This window comes from Pogona vitticeps, chromosome 5, assembly GCF_051106095.1.
Source record: "Pogona vitticeps strain Pit_001003342236 chromosome 5, PviZW2.1, whole genome shotgun sequence".
Taxonomy (NCBI): Eukaryota; Metazoa; Chordata; class Lepidosauria; order Squamata; family Agamidae; genus Pogona; species Pogona vitticeps.
The window spans coordinates 129588554-129607459 of NC_135787.1; the positions used below are offsets into that span (position 1 = coordinate 129588554).

An 18906-nucleotide genomic window follows, 5' to 3' on the forward strand; every position below is an offset into this window, starting at 1 on the left:
AATCCTAGTTCAGACTTTTCAATTGGAGGCCATGTCTCTCCAAACAACAAAAGATCTTGGTTCCACATGCAGTCGAATTCACATCAAAAACCCATGTTGGTGGCAGTGACCCTCAAATAATTCCCTTGGCTTAGATCAGCCATCTTATCAGAAGACATCATATCTAGGATAGAGGACCTCCCCTTTGATAGGCAAGGTCTGTTCAGCAACAGCAAAACTAGCAAAATCAAGGAAAACCTACGCAAGAGGAGCAATGCTGCCAAATGAATGAGTTTTTATACACCATATCATCAAAAGTAATACTGGCAGTATGGAAAACACCCTATTCACAGTTCTCAAGATTCTCCACCACCACCAATCTCTCAGTACTACAGGCAGCAATCCTAATGCCAAAAATATAAACAACCATCTAGCTTTAAATGTCACCAAAAAAAAGTTTATGCATGTTTGACTCCTTCCAGGCTGAGATCCACTTACAGTTGATTTCTGCCACACAACATACTACCACCTCACTGGCACCACTCCTTTCCACCCGACACACTGTCACCAATGATGGATGAATATCACTGAACACAGTTACGCCATAGAGCAGTGACGGCGAACCTGTGGCATGCTTGCCACAGCTGGCACACAGAGCCTTTTCTGCCGGCACATGAGCCATAAGTCGCCGGATTGCTACTCCCCCACTCCTCCCCCCCCCACAGCCAAACCTGAGCATGCAGCTGCAGTGCTTGTGTTCAGACAGGTGGCAGGTCAGGATCCAGAGCTGGTGGTGGTGGTGGCAGATCCAGAGTGGGGTCTCGAGGCACCTCGGTGCCCAGGATTTCCCCTTCCGCCACCACTTCCAGTTCCACCTATTCCACTGGAACAGCTTCCCAACCAGTTCTACTCCCACTGCTTCACAGTCCCAAAGAGGAATGGTGGTCTCACACTAATTCTGGACCTGAGAGATATAAATTCCTACATAAACACCAAAAATTCAGAATGGTGATGCTGGAAACAATATTGCCATTCCTCAGAAGAGAAGACTGGTTTGCTGTGATCAACCTAGAGGATGCTATTTCCATATTACCATCAGCCCAGACCACCATCACTTTCTACATACACTCTTCACCACAACCTTCTTACAGTTTCACAAAGAAAATACTTTACATGTCCTTTGTACCTAAGATTTTCACCTCAGTCACTTGTCCTCCCCTTTCTTTCCATCACTTAAGACAAAATTAGAAAAAGAAGTTCATACCTTGAATGTTCATAGAGCCCTCGCAGTCTATACCTGCAGAATCAAACACTTCAAAATGTCAGATTATTTATCAGCTACCAAGATTCTAAGCTTGCTCAACGCATTACCTTCCAAAGAATATCAACATGGCTTGTGAATATGATCAAGTCAATTCAGTCCTATTAGTTAACAAAGATACCAGTACCTGACTCATCGAAAGAACACTCTACTAGGTCTGTCATGACCTCCACAGCCTTTCTTAAAGGTATTTAGTTAAGTGACATCTGCAAAGCAGTGACCTTGTCCCAACCCTCAACAGTGATTAAACACTATAGGTTGGACCTCGGGGCCAAGCTTGATGTGGCATTTAGAAGAGCATCATCTCATCTGTCCTCGTGTGACATTCCACCAATCAGTAAGTGATGTTGCTAGTCACCTATATGTGTGATTCACAGATACCACAACAAATAGATTACAGTATTTGATTAAATAATCTATCTGTTGTATTTAGTCTATTTGTTCTATGGGTATACATATTCTATGTATACCCACAGAATATGAAATCATGTTCTCCACCCTGACATCCTCAAAGGAAACTTCTAATCAGTAGTTATTTGTTACTGCTGATGACATCATCACCTCTGTGCATGAGGAGCAGCATAACAGGATTTGGTGCTGTATGTATTTACAGCATTGAATCCACCAAAATAATGGTAAAGCACAGATTCCCCATATTCTCTCTGTGAGAGATGTCTCCTGCCTTGCAGCAGTTTACTACAGACCATTTCAATACCAAATACCAAATTTTAATCTTGTTATTATTGGCCATGGAATGTATTTATTTGCTTTCACCATTCTGCAGCATTTTTAGAAAGCTTTTGCTGGCAGTTTCCTTTAATTATGCAAGTTTTTGCAAATGTTTTCATAACAGCAATTGACAGCCTTGGCTGTGTCACTTCGCTTGTGGTAGTCGCAGAAGGTCTTGCCACACAAATACTCCCTGCCATGGATATGTCATGTCAGTTGTTTTGTTGTTTGTCATCTTGGCTGCTAAGAAGAAGTCTCGTCACTCAGGCTCCCTCCTTACAGGCACTTGCAGGCAGTTTCACTTTTTTTTTTTTTTAAATAAGTGTCATCTGTTTTAAGAAGCCAATGTGTGAAAAGATTCCCGGTCTGTGTCTGTCTCTTTCTTTCTCTTTTTTGGCAAAAGATTTGATGTCTTGGAGGGAAAAGAAAATCCATCCATCCAGCTGGCATTTTTACAAACTACCCGAGCCATATTAGCAACTTTACATCCGTTTGGTGTCACAACTGGAATTGCAAGCATATGCTTGATTTCCCAAGGTGTTTTTCTTCTCCACCATTTGCACTGTAATTTTTTCCCCTAATGTTTAAAAGTGCCATGTATAAATTACATTCAGTTTGATGGGAAGCTTGCTCGTTATTTTAATAGCCAAATGGGCTAGAATCTTAGAACACATTGTTGTGGGATCTGGAGCACACAGACTTCATTGTATACTTTTATTTTTTTTAAAAAAAAAAGCTTTTGTTTTTTAAAAAAAGCATAGAAATAATCTTGTCTTTGGTAACTGTTAAAATTAAGGTTCTGTTGTTTGTAATCTATGGAATATATGTCTAAATCTCTGTCCTCTTACTAAGCAGTTATTCAAACCATTTAATGAACTGTTTGGATCAATATACTGTACAGAATGAGACCTAGGTAAAGGTAAAATTGCCATGTACTGTCTATTAGGCTTATTTGTAAATGTTAGAACATAGCTGTTCTGGAATTAGTGGCTTTGCTTTGTATTATTTTGGCAACTACCATGTGTTGTTGTTAACCAGATTTTTTTATATATGGCTGTTGAAGTCAACAGGCTAAATTTCTGTCGGCGTGGGGCCAGAACTCTGGAGTGTAAACAAGGCACAGGCCTCTAGAAAAGTTCCTAGAGTCTGGTTAAATCCCACTATAACGTTAACAGAAGCAGGAGACTGAGTGAAAGAATGATTTAGAGCAGTGGTTCTTAACCTTTGTTATTCAAGTGTTTCTGAACTGCAACTCCCAGAAACCCCAGCTAGCAGAGCTGATGGTGAAGGCTTCTGGGAGTTGCAGTCTGAGTAACAAAGGTTAAGAACCAGTGATTTAGAGGTTCAGACGTGTGGAGAAACAACATGAGAGTGTTCTTAGTACTTAGAATATATTATATTGATTATGGCATAACATATTTACATATATACAGAGTAAGGAAGCATTTGGCATAGTAACATGGTAACATTCAGAGCATTGACATGGAAAGTAAATGACCACCAGACTTGCAACTGAGTAGTAACGTCTGTTCTGTCTCAGCCACATTTATACTGAGAACATCCAATCCCTTTTCCCCATTCACAGCTGGTCTCATTAACAAACAAGCAGTACATCATCCTGCTTCACCTGCATGCTGTAAGTCATTACATTGGTATTCTCTCTATTACACTCGTGCCTCTGCACTACATTTACAATAATAAAATTTAACTCCCTGTTCTTAAACAGAACCAAATCCTGACAATTTAATGGTTAGGCTCAACTACAATAGGCCCACTGAATGTAATTTACCTAAATGTCGCCTTAACAAGTTTCATTCATTCAATGGGTCTTCTCTAGTTTGGCCTAGCAGTTGGCTTCAGCTGAGTAAGACTACAGTGGTGCCTCGCTTGATGACGTTAATTCGTTCTAGCGAAATCGCTGTAGAGCGAAAATGTTGTCAAACGAAATTAAAAAACCCATTGAAATGCATTGAAAACTGTTCAGTGCATTCCAATGGGCTGAATACCTGCTCGACTAGCAAAGATCCTCCATACGACGGCCATTTTCTGGTGCCTGTTAAGCGAAAAATCAGTCCTAAAAACAACGGGGGGGCATTTTCTTCAGCCGGTGGCCATTTTGAAACCCGACGATCAGCTGTTTTGCTGATCGTTGTAAAGTGAAAATCGGTTCCCGAAGCAGGGAACCGATCATCGTGAAACAAAAAAAAAAAACATTTAAACCATTGTTTTGCGATCGCAAAAACTTCAACGTTAAGCGGATTTGTCGCAGAGGAGGGTAATTGTCCAGCAGGGCACGACTGTATTCCTGGATAACTGGAAGTTGTTGAGTTTTCTGCAAATATCACTATATTTGTGGCAGATTAACACTATGTGTATTTATGTTATGTAACAAAATAGGTCTCTCATTCATAGGTTCACCATAAGCCAGAGGTGACTTGATGGCACATAACAACAGCAACAGAATAGCACTGAGTACTTTGCTGGTCTCGTTCACAGATAGTGCTAAACCACAGTTCAGCATTAAAAGAACAAGCCTTGGTGATAATCTAAAAGTCATTCCCCTTCTGACTGCACACCCATGAGGAGGCAATCAGAAGCTTTTGCTTCCACTTTAGAGAGAAACAAATGTGTTTCTCATTATGTTCAAACAAAGGAAATCTAGCTATCTTACACTATGGTTTTTATAGCCAAACTAGAATTAATCTATTCGGCACTCATCAAGCATGTAGCATTACATTGAGAACAGGCTAGTTTTTTCGATACACAAGTCAAATCCTAGTGTTCTTAGAAAAATACATGTTCTTGTTTGTGGTGCTTAATCTGCATAATTTGGTCATGCATGTTGTGGCACAAGATTGAATAAAGTGGCCTTTCTGGATCCTTCAGATACTGTATTGAATTATAATTATCTGGGCTGATGTATTTTCTCTGGAATCTCCCTGTGTGGTATCACAAAAATTTACATTTGCACAGAGCTGAATCTAAAGTGATACCATTTCTGTTCCTTAAAATTTCCATTTTTATAATAATAGAATAATCTTAGATCTGTAGAGCTGGAAGCCACCCTATAGATTACTGAGTCCAGCCCTTGTTGTTGTGCTTGTTCTTCATAATCTTGAACTGCCGTTCTCTGGCAATATAATATTGAAAAGAAAAGGGGAGTGTGGTGTAGTTAATAGACTGTCAACATAGACTCTTGAGACCCAGCTTCAGATCCTCACTTGGCGCTGGAAAGCTCACTGGGGAGTGGCAGTGGTAAAGCTACCTCCTGAATATTTCATATACCTGAAACATACTGTTATGGCCAATATTGAAGAGGTGCAAAAAAGCTCCTTTACTTAAGGCAGGTAGCCAAAGAGGGATTTTGACATTATACTCTTTAAAGTTCTTTTCTTTATAAAAATGTAATATATTGAAAAAATAACTTGAAACTTTATATAATGAGATTCACAGTTCTGCCAGCTTTTAGGCCAAGCAGAAAAACTGGTTCAAAGTCCAGATAATTTTATATATTCACCCTCTTTGCTCCAGTTTTGCTTAGGCAAAATTTGTTTCTGTCAAATTATGTTCTGGCTTTTCAACAGAGGCAATATTCCAGTAGTTCACTAAAATGCTGAGTGGAAATATTACAGTTATTCTGTTCTATTAAAGACTTTGGCAGCATGGGTTTTTTTTTTTTTGTTTTACCCCACCTTTCTCCTTAAAAGGACCCTTAAAAGGTGGCTTATATTTTAAAAAAGAATTAAAGAAGTATTCTATTTTAAATGTTAAATAAAATCAATACTAAAAACACATTTAAAAACAGCAAGCACAACAACTCATTAAAAAAACTCACCTCAAACCACCAGTTACTAAGGAAAAGCCTGTCTGAATAGAAAGGCCTTTGTCAGGTTGTGGAAGGCAAGCAAACATGGGGCCAGCTTGGCCTTCTGTGGGAAGGCATTCCAGAGTCTGGGAGCAACGATGGAGAAGGCCCTTCTCCGGTGTCCTCACCAGTCATGCCTGTGAGGGTGGTGGGACCAAGAGAAAGACTTCCCATGGTGATTTTAATGCCTGGGCAGGCTCCTAGAAAGAGAAGTGGTCTTCTAGATCAGTGGTTCTTAACCTTTGTTACTCGGATGCTTTTGAACTTCAACTCCCAGAAACCCCAGTCAGGACAGCTGATGGTGAAGGCTTCTGGGAGTTGCAGTCCAAAACTCCTGAGTAACCCAAGCTTAAAAACCAGTGCACTAGATCAGTGGTTCTTAACGTGGGCGATAATGCCCCCCAGGGGGCGATTTCATTTTTCAGGGGGGTGGTAGAACGAAAAGGGGCGGCGTGGGGGCGCTGGAGCAGAAGGGGGCGGTAGGGGGGCGCTGGAGCAATTCAAACCTGTGAAGATGGCTGCAGCCTTTTTACAATGTGCATGAATATATATTTTCCTCCAATCTTAATTTCATTTCAGAGTTTTCGTCTTGAAATTTTTAGTTCCTGCATTGCGGTTTGTTTTTATGCCCTTTTTATATTTCTTTTTGAGTCTTAAAATTCGCTTGCAACTAAATCATTAAATGTTACTTTTGGGGGGCATTTCATTTTCTTGGAATTGAATTTTGTTTTCAGGGGTCATTGGATTTAAGTGTCATAAATAAATAAATAAATAAATAAATAAATAAATAAATAAATAAATAAATAAATAAATAAATAAATAAATAAATAAGATATCATCACCGCGGGGAGGGGGGCAATGATAACTTCCTCAATGGCTCAAGGGGGCGTTTCTTTCAAAAAGGTTAAGAACCACTGCACTAGATAGCTGCATCCTAAGCATGCTAAGCTTCATCTTGCCCGTACTCCAGCAACTTCAGAGTTTCTGTGACTCATAAAGGGTGTTACATGCACAAAGTATTTCTGTAGCTGCAAAATTTGATCTCACAATGTGAAGGTAAATATTACTGTGTGGGTCAGGATGCTAATTCATGGCAATAGAGGAGGCTAATCCTTCCCCCACAATATTTGGAGCACAAAATGTTTTTGGTCCTCAGGAGCAACCATAGGAGATTCTGAGGTGTTGGTGTGTGAGTGCTTTTGTTTTCTTTATTTATTTCTGTGAGACAGTTCTAAAAGAGAGTGAAAGAGTTGAGGGAGGGGCAACCTCTGGGAGAGTAAGTGCATAAAAAGCAGGCACAGGTCAGTTCACAAAACGATTCTTTTAGTAATATTGTGAGGCTGTGATGCTGCCTGAGGGACGAGGTGGAGTGTCTTTGTCCCCATCCTTGCTATCTGGAGTGGGTATAAACAACCATAATAAAATGTGGAGATGTGGAGTATAATTTGTGAGCAAGCACTCTTGGAGATATTGTACTGTCTAGTGACTCAGTGTTTCTGTTTAGGGGCAGCAGTCTTAGCTTCCAGTTTTCTGGCTTTGTGGTGCTAAAGCCAAAATGGAATATTCTTGACTCCGTTCCTAAATAAGCGGCTTTTAAAACAAGTCACATAAACACCCAAATGGAACACTTGATCAGCATTGAGAAGAATAGGGCTAATAAAACAAACTGTTTTTCATCTTTTGGTGGTACGATGGGGCATTAAAGGGCAGCATATTTTTAGCCATGCATGAAGATCAGGAGGTTTCACAAATGTTTAAAATAAAGCTAAGGGATACTTTCTTAAACATGGTTGAAAAATAATCAACACATTGTGGTTTAATTGCATTTTTTTTAAAAAAAAAAGCCTTAAAACAAGGACAGTTGGGTACTTGAGTCTTGGGACTCACTGTGAAGTCCGACTCAAGTCACACCAGTGACTCAAGTTGGGCTTGACTCGCAGGGTTTTTTGTTTGTTTGTTTTTTAATGATTCTAATTCGACTCGTGGCATGGAAGGATTTTTCCAAGTCGCATTGCTCAGTCCCCCTACTGCTGCCCATTCCACCATTGCACCTCACACCTACTCCTGCCACTGCCACACCACCTTCCAGGCCTGTGCAGATATTTATTTATTTATTTATTTATTGGATTTATATACCGCCCCATAGCGCTACAAGCACTCTCCGGGCGGTTTACAATTTTAATTATAAAGGCTACACATTGCCCCCCCAGCAAGCTGGGTACTCATTTTACCGACCTCGGAAGGATGGAAGGCTGAGTCAACCTTGAGCCGGCTACCTGGGATTTGAACCCCAGGTCGTGAGCACAGTTTTAGCTGCAGTACAGCGTTTTAACCACTGCGCCACGAGGCTCTTAATAGCAGGCCTGGAAGGGAAGCCAGGCAGGTCTGCTGTCTCTGCGCTGGTGCCTGGGCCTACCCAACTTCCCTTCCAGGCCCACTGTCTGCACAGGCCTGGAAGGTGGTAGTAGGATGTGGGGTGGAGGGCGCACAGTTGGGGCAGCAGCAGGGCAGGAGGTGCGTGGCGGCGGCAGCTAGCTGGGCTACCAGAAGGAAAGCCAGTCAAACATATATGTCTGCACAGATACAGCGGGACTGCTCAGCTTCCCTTCCAGGCCTGTGGTTTGAGCAGGCCTGGACGGTGGTAGGAGCAGGTGGATGCGTGACCGCGGAGGGAGTGGCAGTGGTGGGGGTGCGGGAGGCTTGGGATACGCTGCCCTATAATGCCCTGTTGCAGCACCAAAAGATGAAAAATAGTTTCACAACTCTCAGTTGTGATTCCCAAGCCCCAAACCTTGGGGGCAGGGCAAGTGACTCAAGGCAAGGAGTCAAGATTTGGACTCAAAGACTGACTCAGATTTCGACTCAGGACTTGGAAGGAAAGACTTGCCAACATCCATGGCTTAAAATACAGGCATACCTCGGTTTACAGTCTTAATGCATTCTCCGGTACGTTACATGATGCAAAAAAATTCATAAACTGAAACGCAGTTTGCCATAGGAACAGGGGCGGCACTATAAACTTCCAGGCACATGCTTCTTGGGGAAACTTGCTTCATACTACTATTGTAAACCGAGGGATTATTTTCAATGGATTTCCGTTCATAAACTGAAAATTATGTTAACCGAGGCATTTGTAAATCAAGGTACTACTGTAATGGATTTAAAATTCAGACACACTTCAAATGTTTAAATCATTTAAAACTGTTTTTGGTTGGTTGGTTAGTTGGTTGGTTGGTCTGTTACCATCCAATTTTAGGTTTCAATTCTCCGGCAGGAAAAACAGATAAAAATAGTGCATCAATGAGTCTTGGAATCAAACATTCCAATCAGCTGATGCCTACAACTAGCCCAGGGGTTTTAAACTCAATTTACCTGGGGGCCGCTAGAGGCAGAGTCTGCGTGAGGCTGGGCCGCATCAGATTTTCCACCAAGCGGAACAAGAGCCCGAGGAAGCTGCCCAGGAGTTTCCTTAGCCGACAGACAGGTGGGCTGGCTGGCCGGCTGCAGTTCTGGATGGAGGGTGCAAGAGGTGCTGTTTTGGGAGAGAGCCGGCGAGCGAGGCAAGGCTTTTTTTTTACTCTTGACAGCAGAGGATGTGTGGGCACTTTGGGGGGGCAGGCAAGGCGAGGGCCACAAACTATCATCTGGGGGGCCACAAATGGCCCCCGGGCTGCATGTTTGAGACCCCTGAACTAGCCTCTAAAAACGAATGCATTACCTAGTCGGATATTTGAGTTCACATTTCTGTCTTCAAGTTAGTAGCATGTGTCATCATTTTCACCAGACACTCTTCGTTACTAATTAAGATTGCTTGCTTATCTTTAAATGCAAAGAAGGGAAATGGCTCCCACCAGAAAATCGTAGACAAGAGCTTTGAGATCAGACATTACTTTGTGAGGACCACGTTAGACAGCTTATTAACATGTGGGTAAGCATTTGGCAACTGAAATCCTGTTGCACAGTTAGAGAAACAGAATATGTTTTAGAGGTAAATTGCCCTAAATGAAGAAATCTACACAGACATTATTTGTTGTGTGAAAGTCACACGGCATGTCTACAGAGATTTCTTAAGGTAAGACAATTCACCTCTAAATTCTCTCTCTCTCTCTCTCTCTCTCTCTCTCTCTCTCTCTCTCTCTCTCTCTCTCTCTTTATTTATTTATTTATTTAACTGTACAACAGGATTTCAGCCAGGGTGTTTTGTTTTTAAATCAAAAAGGACAAAGGAAATGTAGCAATCTTTGTAGAAGACAACCACATCCCTCTCATTACATGCTCGCTCGCTCACTCACTCACTTGCTCTCAGAGAGAGAGAGAGAGAGCTGTTATTGTTAAAGTTATTGTTAAAGAAGCAAAACACCTTAAAAGATCACACATGTTTAATTTATAGTTTAATTTGACTCTGGAGTGGCTGGATAGCTCAGAGGTTTAGGTATATGACTGCAGAGCCAAATGTTGGGAGTTCAGGTTCCCCACTGTGCCTCTTTGGAGGAAGAGCCACCCTGTGTAGGCATAGGCATGCTGCACAGTCCCAGGGCACCCCCAGAAGAAGGGAATAGTGAACCACTTCATTCTCTACCTGGAAACCCCTGAAAAGGCTTGCCATAAATCAGAATTGACTTGACAGCTCGTGATTGTTATTATTAATTAGACTCTGAGTCACAACTGTTCTACACTCTGTGTACTTGGACTTTTATTAGTACAGTATGTGTGTATTTGGGTAGGAATTGTATGGGAATAAGTTATATCACACTCTGTTGGTGGAGCCACTCTTTGCCTGGAAACTGTAATGTTCAAATTACCCTCAAGCTCTGTTGAACTGGGCTGAAATAGTCGTAGGCACCATAATTGATGGCATTTGTATGAAACGAGACAAGGAAAATGCAGTCCTGATGAAACTCCTTGATCTTACAGAGGCTTTTCATAGATTGATCATCACATCTTACTAGATTGGCTCTGTAGGTTGAGTGTTGGGGGCATAGTGACACATTGCATTCACTCCTATTTTGAGGATTAGTTTCCAAACGTACTGTAGCATTGGATGAATTTTGCTCAACCCAATGTGGGATCCTTCAGGGATTGCCCATGATTTCAATGTGAAACTGATAAGTGAGATCCTATGAAGATGTGCAGTGAGGTGGAACCGGTATTCTAATTAAACCTGTTTCTCCTTTTTGCCTAAGTCAGATGAAGCTGAACTGATGCTTGGAATTAGCAAAGGACTGGATAAGGACCAACAAACTCAGTCTGAATTCCAGCAAGATAGAAGTCCTGTGGATAGTAGGTTTTCATGTCCAGAAACTGAGTGGACAGCAAGAGCATGATCATACTTTTTGATAATTACTTGATGCAACACTGTCATTTAATGTTCAAATGTCCTCAATAAATAAATGAATCTTTTACCCTTAGCTGGTTTGCCCACTCCTACCATTCCAGGATGTCCAGAGTGGTTCATTTGCTGATAGCCACTGTTGTGCCAACATTTCTCCCACGAGGATATCAGCCATTCACATTCAGTCTAATAGGGGAAAAATCCCATCACAAAGAATTTTATAGGAGAAGAAATTTTGAGAAATTCTTGTGGGAAAGGTTCAGGATTCTTTTGCTTACCTTATTTATGAGACAGCTAAGGAATATGTATGTATGTCTTGTCCTTCACTGTAGAGTCTTCTGTCTGGCAGTTGGCATTTCCCACGCACACATACACATATACACTCCTTAAAGCTCAGGGAGAAATATGTGGTAACCACTTCCAGAGGCCTGTTTCAAATTAGGAAATGTGGGCAGCCACAGGAGCAACAAAATAGAGAAGAGATTTATATAATAGAAAGAAAAAATAAACATTGTACCTTCAACCACTTGATGTGTTGCAATAAGCTCAAAAATATAATCCAATGACATTTTAAGGGACACCAAGTATGAGATCAAAAAAATTAAACTTTTAACATGGGAAAATAAAAAGGCCGGGGATACTGAAGGACAAATTATATGTACAGCATTAGCTTTGCTTTTTCTTTCTTTCTTGAAATTGGGTACAACACTGTACCCAATTTCAGGATATGCAGGGAAGGAACTTTATAAGCATTTCCAGTAGAGACAAAATGTATCTCTGATGACTTTTGCAAAATGTGGCATTTAGGAGGGCCTGTAAAGCATGCTAAACTTTGAAGCATGACACCACGTACTGAGCCAAAATTTCAGAAAGGACATTTGCCAAAATTCTGTTGGATACATACATGCACAAAGGAGGCATCACTACCGATAGGGGGGAATGGAAGAAAGCTATGCTACAGATGTGCCTCACCTCTATGAAATTTTTGGAGAATTTCTCAGAGATATCCCTGAAGGAACTGCAGCATCTACCCGTTTGCTTCTGAGCCCATTTCAAATTATTAATGCTCATCTTTGAAGCCCTAAATGACTTGGGATCCAAATATCCCAGAGTATGTCCCTTTGTACTAACCTACCTATCATTTAAGATTATCAGAGAACAGTGTTCTTCAAGAACACCCACACATACTGTGTGTGAACAAGTGAGAGAACCTTCTTGCTAGTGACATCCCCAATTATGAAATACCATTCCTACGACTATGCAACTGACACCAACAGTCCAATTAACTCAGCTTTATTTGAAAGTCTTTTGTTTATAAAGACAATTTTGTAAGTTTTTCTTGCTTTGTCCACTGCACTTGTTACTGTTATTGTGTTCTTCAGGATGCTGTGGTTTTGATTCTTTTTACTGCAGTATCATTTTATTGTTCTATTTGTACTTGTAGACTGCCATACTATCTGGAAGAATGAAAGACAGTTTTAAAGTGTGGTAAATACAGTACTCTTAATTATAAATCATAAAAACAACTCTTTCATTGCAATCTTTGGCCTATACAGTCAAGATTATGAAGCTGTGTCTGATTGCTTTAACCAGGTCTAAAACATGCTGTATCTATATTTTCATATAGTAAAAGTATGTTCTCAGTGGTGATTTTTGTTAGGGCTTTTTTACAAAGCTATCTCTCACTGGTTAAACATAGATTTGCATCCCTTTGGTAAATGTTAATAATGTGCTAATTTCTACCTGTTCTGTGTAGCTTTAATTGGCATTAGGCTTATTAAATGAAATGATGAAGTATCTGAAGGATTTTTTAAAACACAAAATTAACTACTGTTAACCTGGTCATGTGGCAAAGGTGAATGCTGCTCATTAAAAATGTTATTTCTCTGGAAAACATGCTTTCTGATCCATATACACACTGTTTTCTGAAATAATAATGCTTCTGAGGTTTTTTTAAGATTATATATAGATTTGGCACACTGACATTTATGTAATGTATAGGAAAGTAATATATGTGGTGGAAAGATGAGAAAATGGCAGTTTGAGAAAGAGATGGTTGTGCATCCATTCACATATGCTTCAATCCTGTGTGTTCTCCTCCCCATCTTTTTTGTTCTTTTTAATGACATCCTTGTGGATAGCCCAATAACTTAGATTTACAAAACAAGACTATAACCCTTGGGAAGGACAGATTTAGTGGAAACATGATAATTACCTTCAGAAAGTTGAAGGAGTCTCATGAAGAAGATGGAACTTACTTGTTCTCTGCTGTTCCCAAGGACAAAACTAGAAGCAATGGGTAGAAATTGCAGGAGTTACTTGGGTAGAAATCATGGAGAAACTTCCTAATAATGAGAATTGTCAATAATGGAACATAGTGCCTCAGAAGATGGTGTGCTCCCCTTTGCTGAAGCTGACCAGCCATCTGATAGCTCTGATTGCATCCAGCATAATAGATGCTGCATTGAACAGGGGCATAGGCTATCTAGGGATGTGTAAAGTGCTCACAAAATTTCCCATCCTCTGTAATATTCTGAGTTTTACCATGCTATGATGCCTTGCTGAAACTTCACACTGCATCAGTCATATTTCTTGGATTCCCACCAACGTAAGACCCTCCCCTGCCCTTTTCAACTATGGCTCTGCATAGGAAATTGCCAAATTCTGTGCAGTCTAATGCTACTACCGCTGAATCCTTAACAAGAAACATGTCATTATGTACAGGAATTGTAACAATCCTAGACAGTCAACCCTCGACTTACAAACTTAATCCGTTCCGGAAGGAAGTTTGTAAGTCGCAAAGTTTGTAAGTCGAATCAGCATTTCCCATAGAAATGCATTGAAAACCAAATAATCTGTTCCGGCTGTTTTTGGTTCTTAGGTCGAGGGGCAGTTTGTAACTCAAATCATTAGTTCCCATAGGAACTAATGCAAAGCTGGTTAATCCGTTCCTACCATTAGGGGCAGAATTTTTTTCGTTTTTTTTCTTTTTAACCTAAGATAACTTAGGTTTAAAAAAAAGGAAAGAAAAAAGGGAGGGAAGGAGGGAACAGACACCTTTTCAATAGAACACCTTGAAAAGCACCTTTTCAGCCAAGACAAGCACCTTCTGGGAAAAACCAAGCACCTTTCAGGCAACAGATCACCTTGAAAAGCAACTTCACAATCAAGACAAGCCAAGACCAGCACCTTTTGGGAAAAAAGGGGGAAGCAAAGGAGGGAGGGAACGCCTTTTAAAAATCTAAACAAAAATTTAAAAAAGCCAAAAAATAAAAATACAGTCCATACAGCACTATACCAGGCAGTACCAGGCAGTCTGAAGACTGTCTCCAAATCCACTCTCAAAACGCTGGAAAGAGCGAGGAATCAGACAGGCACCCTCTTCACTGGCCAACGGTTAACTAAAAGTTCAAATTTCGCACTTTCCCCACCTCCCACACATTTTTTCGGTTCATAACTCGAATCAAAGTTTGCAAATTGAGTCAATATTTTTCTATCAGAGTGGTTTGTAAGTCGAAATGTTTGTAACTAGGACCGTTTGTAAGTTGAGGGTTGACTGTACACCTTTGTGTTTCTTCTGGCTGTCCTTATGAATCCTGCATAGGAAATACGCCATTCTCGGCAGATATTGTAGCTGTGCAGCTTGGAAATTATTCCAGGAAAAAATAACCATGAAATGTCCAATATATCCCATAAGTTTTCTTGGCAGAAAAAAAAAATCACAGAAATTTTACTAGGAGGAAAAGAGAATTACTTTTTCCCCTCAGTTTCTTTCAGAGAGTAAGGTTATAACATTCATATCCCTGGTGTAAACTATGAAGAGCTGAAGGTCCCTTTCATGTTTAACATTCTCTGATATTTCCCAAAGGTCCTGAAGCTCCCTTGGGAGCCTTTCATAATAGGAAAGCCATGACGGACTGTGGGACACAAGGAAAGTCTTTAATTAATTAAAGACTGAAGGCAGTGATTTTTGGAAGTTAAAGACTTCCCGCCATCCCCTAGTCCCCTCTTCCAGACTTTCCCACAACATAAGGAACCAAAGAGAAGCTTGGGACCTTTGAAAGGAATTGGAAACAAAAGCCCCACAGCTGATGATGCCATTAGTCATATACAGGCATTTGTAAGGTTATACAAGTGCTGAAGAGTCGTAATACTTTTAATTGCTGACAGCCTCTGTGTAATACAAATACTGGCAAGTCCCAGTTTATCTCTGTGTTTCAGTGCTTAAAGTAATAGTTATTTCAAATATAAAAGGCATTGAATGATATTTAGATGAAGATGACAGATGTAATTCATGTATAATACACATACTCACCTTAAGCATGGAAAACCTGGGGCAAAGTCTAACATTAGCTCCAAAGCTTAGAATGTTAGGTTTGAAAATAAATTATTTAAAGTCAGATATCAGAAATCTTAATTGAGTACCACTATCATGTTGTGATAAGAAGTCATGACCAAAAATATAGTCTTATGTGAACGTTACTTGAAAGTTTTGCTGTGCCATGCCTGAATCCATTGTAACCAATTCTTGTTGGACTGAAATCAGTTCCATATAAATATCCAACTTCGGGGAGGGGACACCTCTGGTGGGGATAATGCCTGAGGGAAAACTGTCAAACAAAATTACAAACTAGAAACCTCTGTGCAAGATGCAACATTGATGACTTGCATGATCTCTTCCTGAAGGCCTCTGTAGCTTGTTTTAAAAAGTGCATCCTAGTGCTGGAGGTGTGGTAGCCTAGTTCCTTTTTGTTACTGTAGAAACTGTAGAGGCTTATGACTGAAAATTTGTAAAAATCAATGGAATTCATGTAAGTGTAGATTCAACCACAGATTCAAAGGACCTGCTCTAGCTGCAAATTACTACTGACTTTCAGCCATTGTGTTTTATACCATGCACACACACTTGCAGTATTGTGTGCCTATACATCTGAAAATCATTACTAGGCATTAGTATGGAACTGGTGTGAATCTGGTGCTTTTTTGAAAGAGTGTACAAAACTACAGTGGTGCCTCGCTTAGTGATTGCCTCGTTTAACAATGTATTCGCTTAGCAATGAGGTTTTTGGAGCGATCTTGCACTCTGTTTAGCGATGTTTCCTATGGGGAAATTTCGCATAGCAATGTTCAGGACCTTGCTTCGCTTAGCGATGACAGTTTAGGTCCCCCTGTTTCGCTTAGTGATGTCCGTTTTCGCTATTTTGTGTCTTAAAATGTTCAAAAACTGTTTAAAATGCTTGAAATCGTTAGTGCACCCTGTAAAACCTTTGCAAACTTAATTTGGCTTTGTTCTGAGTCTTCGTTAGTTTTTGGTGAATTTCCCCCCCCCCATAGAAATGCATTGAACTGTAGGTTTGACAGCTGGGTAAAAAAAGTCAGAACAAAGTCAAATTTGGTTTACTAAGGGTTTGTTAAGTGCTCTTTAAAGCCATACATACTGTGCAGATGATTTTAAAATTTTCAATCAAAAAACTTTAACTTTTTAAACATCATAGAAAAACATTTAAAAATCAGCAAACATGAGGCAGGAACAAAAAACGGAAAACATTTGTCTTGCGAAGTCTTGCGAGTTTTTTGTCCTGCGAGGCATTTGTCTTGCGAGGCACCACTTTACCTCTCACCTCCACTTGTAAGAACTGTAACCAGGCCAACAGTCTGCTTGCTCAGTCTGCTGTTCAGGTGCTAGCTGTTGGTGTGCAACTTCCAGGTCCCTCCTTTCCTTTCTTGGACATCGTATAGACCAGTGGTTCCCGACCTTCCATCCCCAGTTGTACTTGGACTAAAACTCCCAGAAGCCTTCACCACTAGCTGTGCTGGCCAGGATTTCTGAGAGCTATAGTGCAAGAACATCTGGGGAACCCACAGTTGGGAACCACTGGTATAGAGGATAGCTTTAAACACAGGAGTTTACCCTGCAAAGTAAGATATGTGGTCACCTCTAACATACTTTTTAAAAACAATCAGCTTTAGCCAGCTTACTTGTAGACTCCACATCTATCTACCAAGCCTGGGCAACATAGTATTAACTCTGGATGCTAAATGTCTGCCCAAGTTTATTTAATAGCCTCACAGGGAGGGAGACAGTTTGAGCACTGTGTGACCTAGGAATTAAGCTTGCAGAATACATTGACTTCTGAGGACTGCAGCAACTAATGCGTATTATGTGCGTTTACTCATTTCAGCGTTCTAGGACCTTTGTTTTGTAGTTCAAGCAATGTTTTCCTGCTGGAGACATTCACATGTTAACAACCCTCTTGACATGGTCATCACCACACTTGATGTGCATTTTAATGTTTATTTTTTCATTCCAAAGAAACAGATGGCCACATGATTTGGGGCATAACAGCAATCTGAATCAAATGCTAATAGTATTTACCACTTGTGGCTCCTTGTTGTCATCAAAGGGGCTGCGCAACAGCAATTCAGTGATACACGTTAGGCTTGTTGGAAGAAATAGGAGTACCGTATCTTTCTGTGTATAAACGACACTTTTTCCTTAAATAATTTGACAAAGAATTGAGGATCATTTTATACATGGAAGGCAGCCGCTTTTCCCTGCCTTTTGTGAAGCCATGGGGCTTAGCAAAAAGGAAGGGAAAGCTCCCTTCAGGTAAAGCAGCCATGAAAGGGCTGCACGATTGCAGCTCTTCGATCTTGAAGCCCTTTCATGGCTGCTTTATCCACTTCCTAAGCCATGCGAGGCTGAGGAAGTGGGCAATGCAGCCGTGAAAGGGCTGCACAATCGCAGCCCTTTAGCAGCCATGAAAGGGCTTCAGGATCAAAGGGCTGCGATCGTGCAGCCTTTACCCAAAGGGAGCCTTCCCTTCCTTTTTGCTAAGCTCATGGCTTTGCAAAAGGCAAGGAAAAGCAGTGTTCAAAGGGAGCCCTTTGGTCCCTGCTTTTCCCTTCCTTTTACTAAGTTCCATGGCTTAGCAAAAGGAAGGGAAAATCAGGGATCGAATTTTCTAATTTGGGGTTAGAAAAGGGTGGGTTGTCTTATACATTGAGTCATCTTATAAACAGAAAAATATGGTAGTTGTTCTGCAGTTGTAACATGATGACAAGTTACAAACATCGATTTTTTTAGTTATGATTCATAAGGTATGTTATAGATACTTCTGTATTCCATCCCACATCTGAGTAGCTGAGTGGCTAGCTTCACAGGACCCTGCGAAGCATATTCAGCCTATTGCCCACATAGTGCTATTGAGTTAGCTTGGTAACTACAGAGAATTAAACCTATTTTATTTATATATATATGCACCCAGGTTTCAGAACTTGAAAGAGAGAGAGACAGAAAGAAACAACCACTGTCCAAACCACTATCATTGAGTATATTTTTGAGAACAGGCCTATAATTTTAATGGTGTTTCTCTACTTGTTGCATCCTCTTTTTTTAAGACTCTGTTTTACAAACTCATTGCATTTCACATTTATTGGAGTGGTTTGGACAGTGGCTGTTTCTTTCTGTCTCTCTCTCTCTCTTTCAAGATACACACTTCAATTTTTCAAAGTAGCTTATTCTCCAGTTACAGTCTGTCAAGTTAGTTTCAGCCTATCTTCCTCATTTTCTATGTTATTTATGGGTTTGGGCTTTGACAAAAGTTATCCTTTTGATCTCAAGTTATACACCAGGACAGCCCCAGCAAGTTGAGACTGGGTGGACAGCTCTTAGAAGTC

General features: G+C 40.6%; 1 protein-coding gene and 1 long non-coding RNA gene across 13 annotated transcripts in view; one reads left to right on the top strand and one right to left on the bottom strand.

The window, feature by feature from the left end:
• Positions 1-18906, top strand: part of CADPS2 (calcium dependent secretion activator 2) — a 371478-nt gene that overhangs the window by 332363 nt on the left and 20209 nt on the right. The gene's annotated exons all lie outside the window — the stretch shown is intronic.
• Positions 12628-13514, bottom strand: LOC144583270 (uncharacterized). Its single transcript, XR_013536973.1, has 2 exons — positions 13442-13514; positions 12628-12683 (listed from the first exon to the last, which is right to left on the bottom strand). It is a non-coding gene; the product is annotated as an uncharacterized LOC144583270 (long non-coding RNA).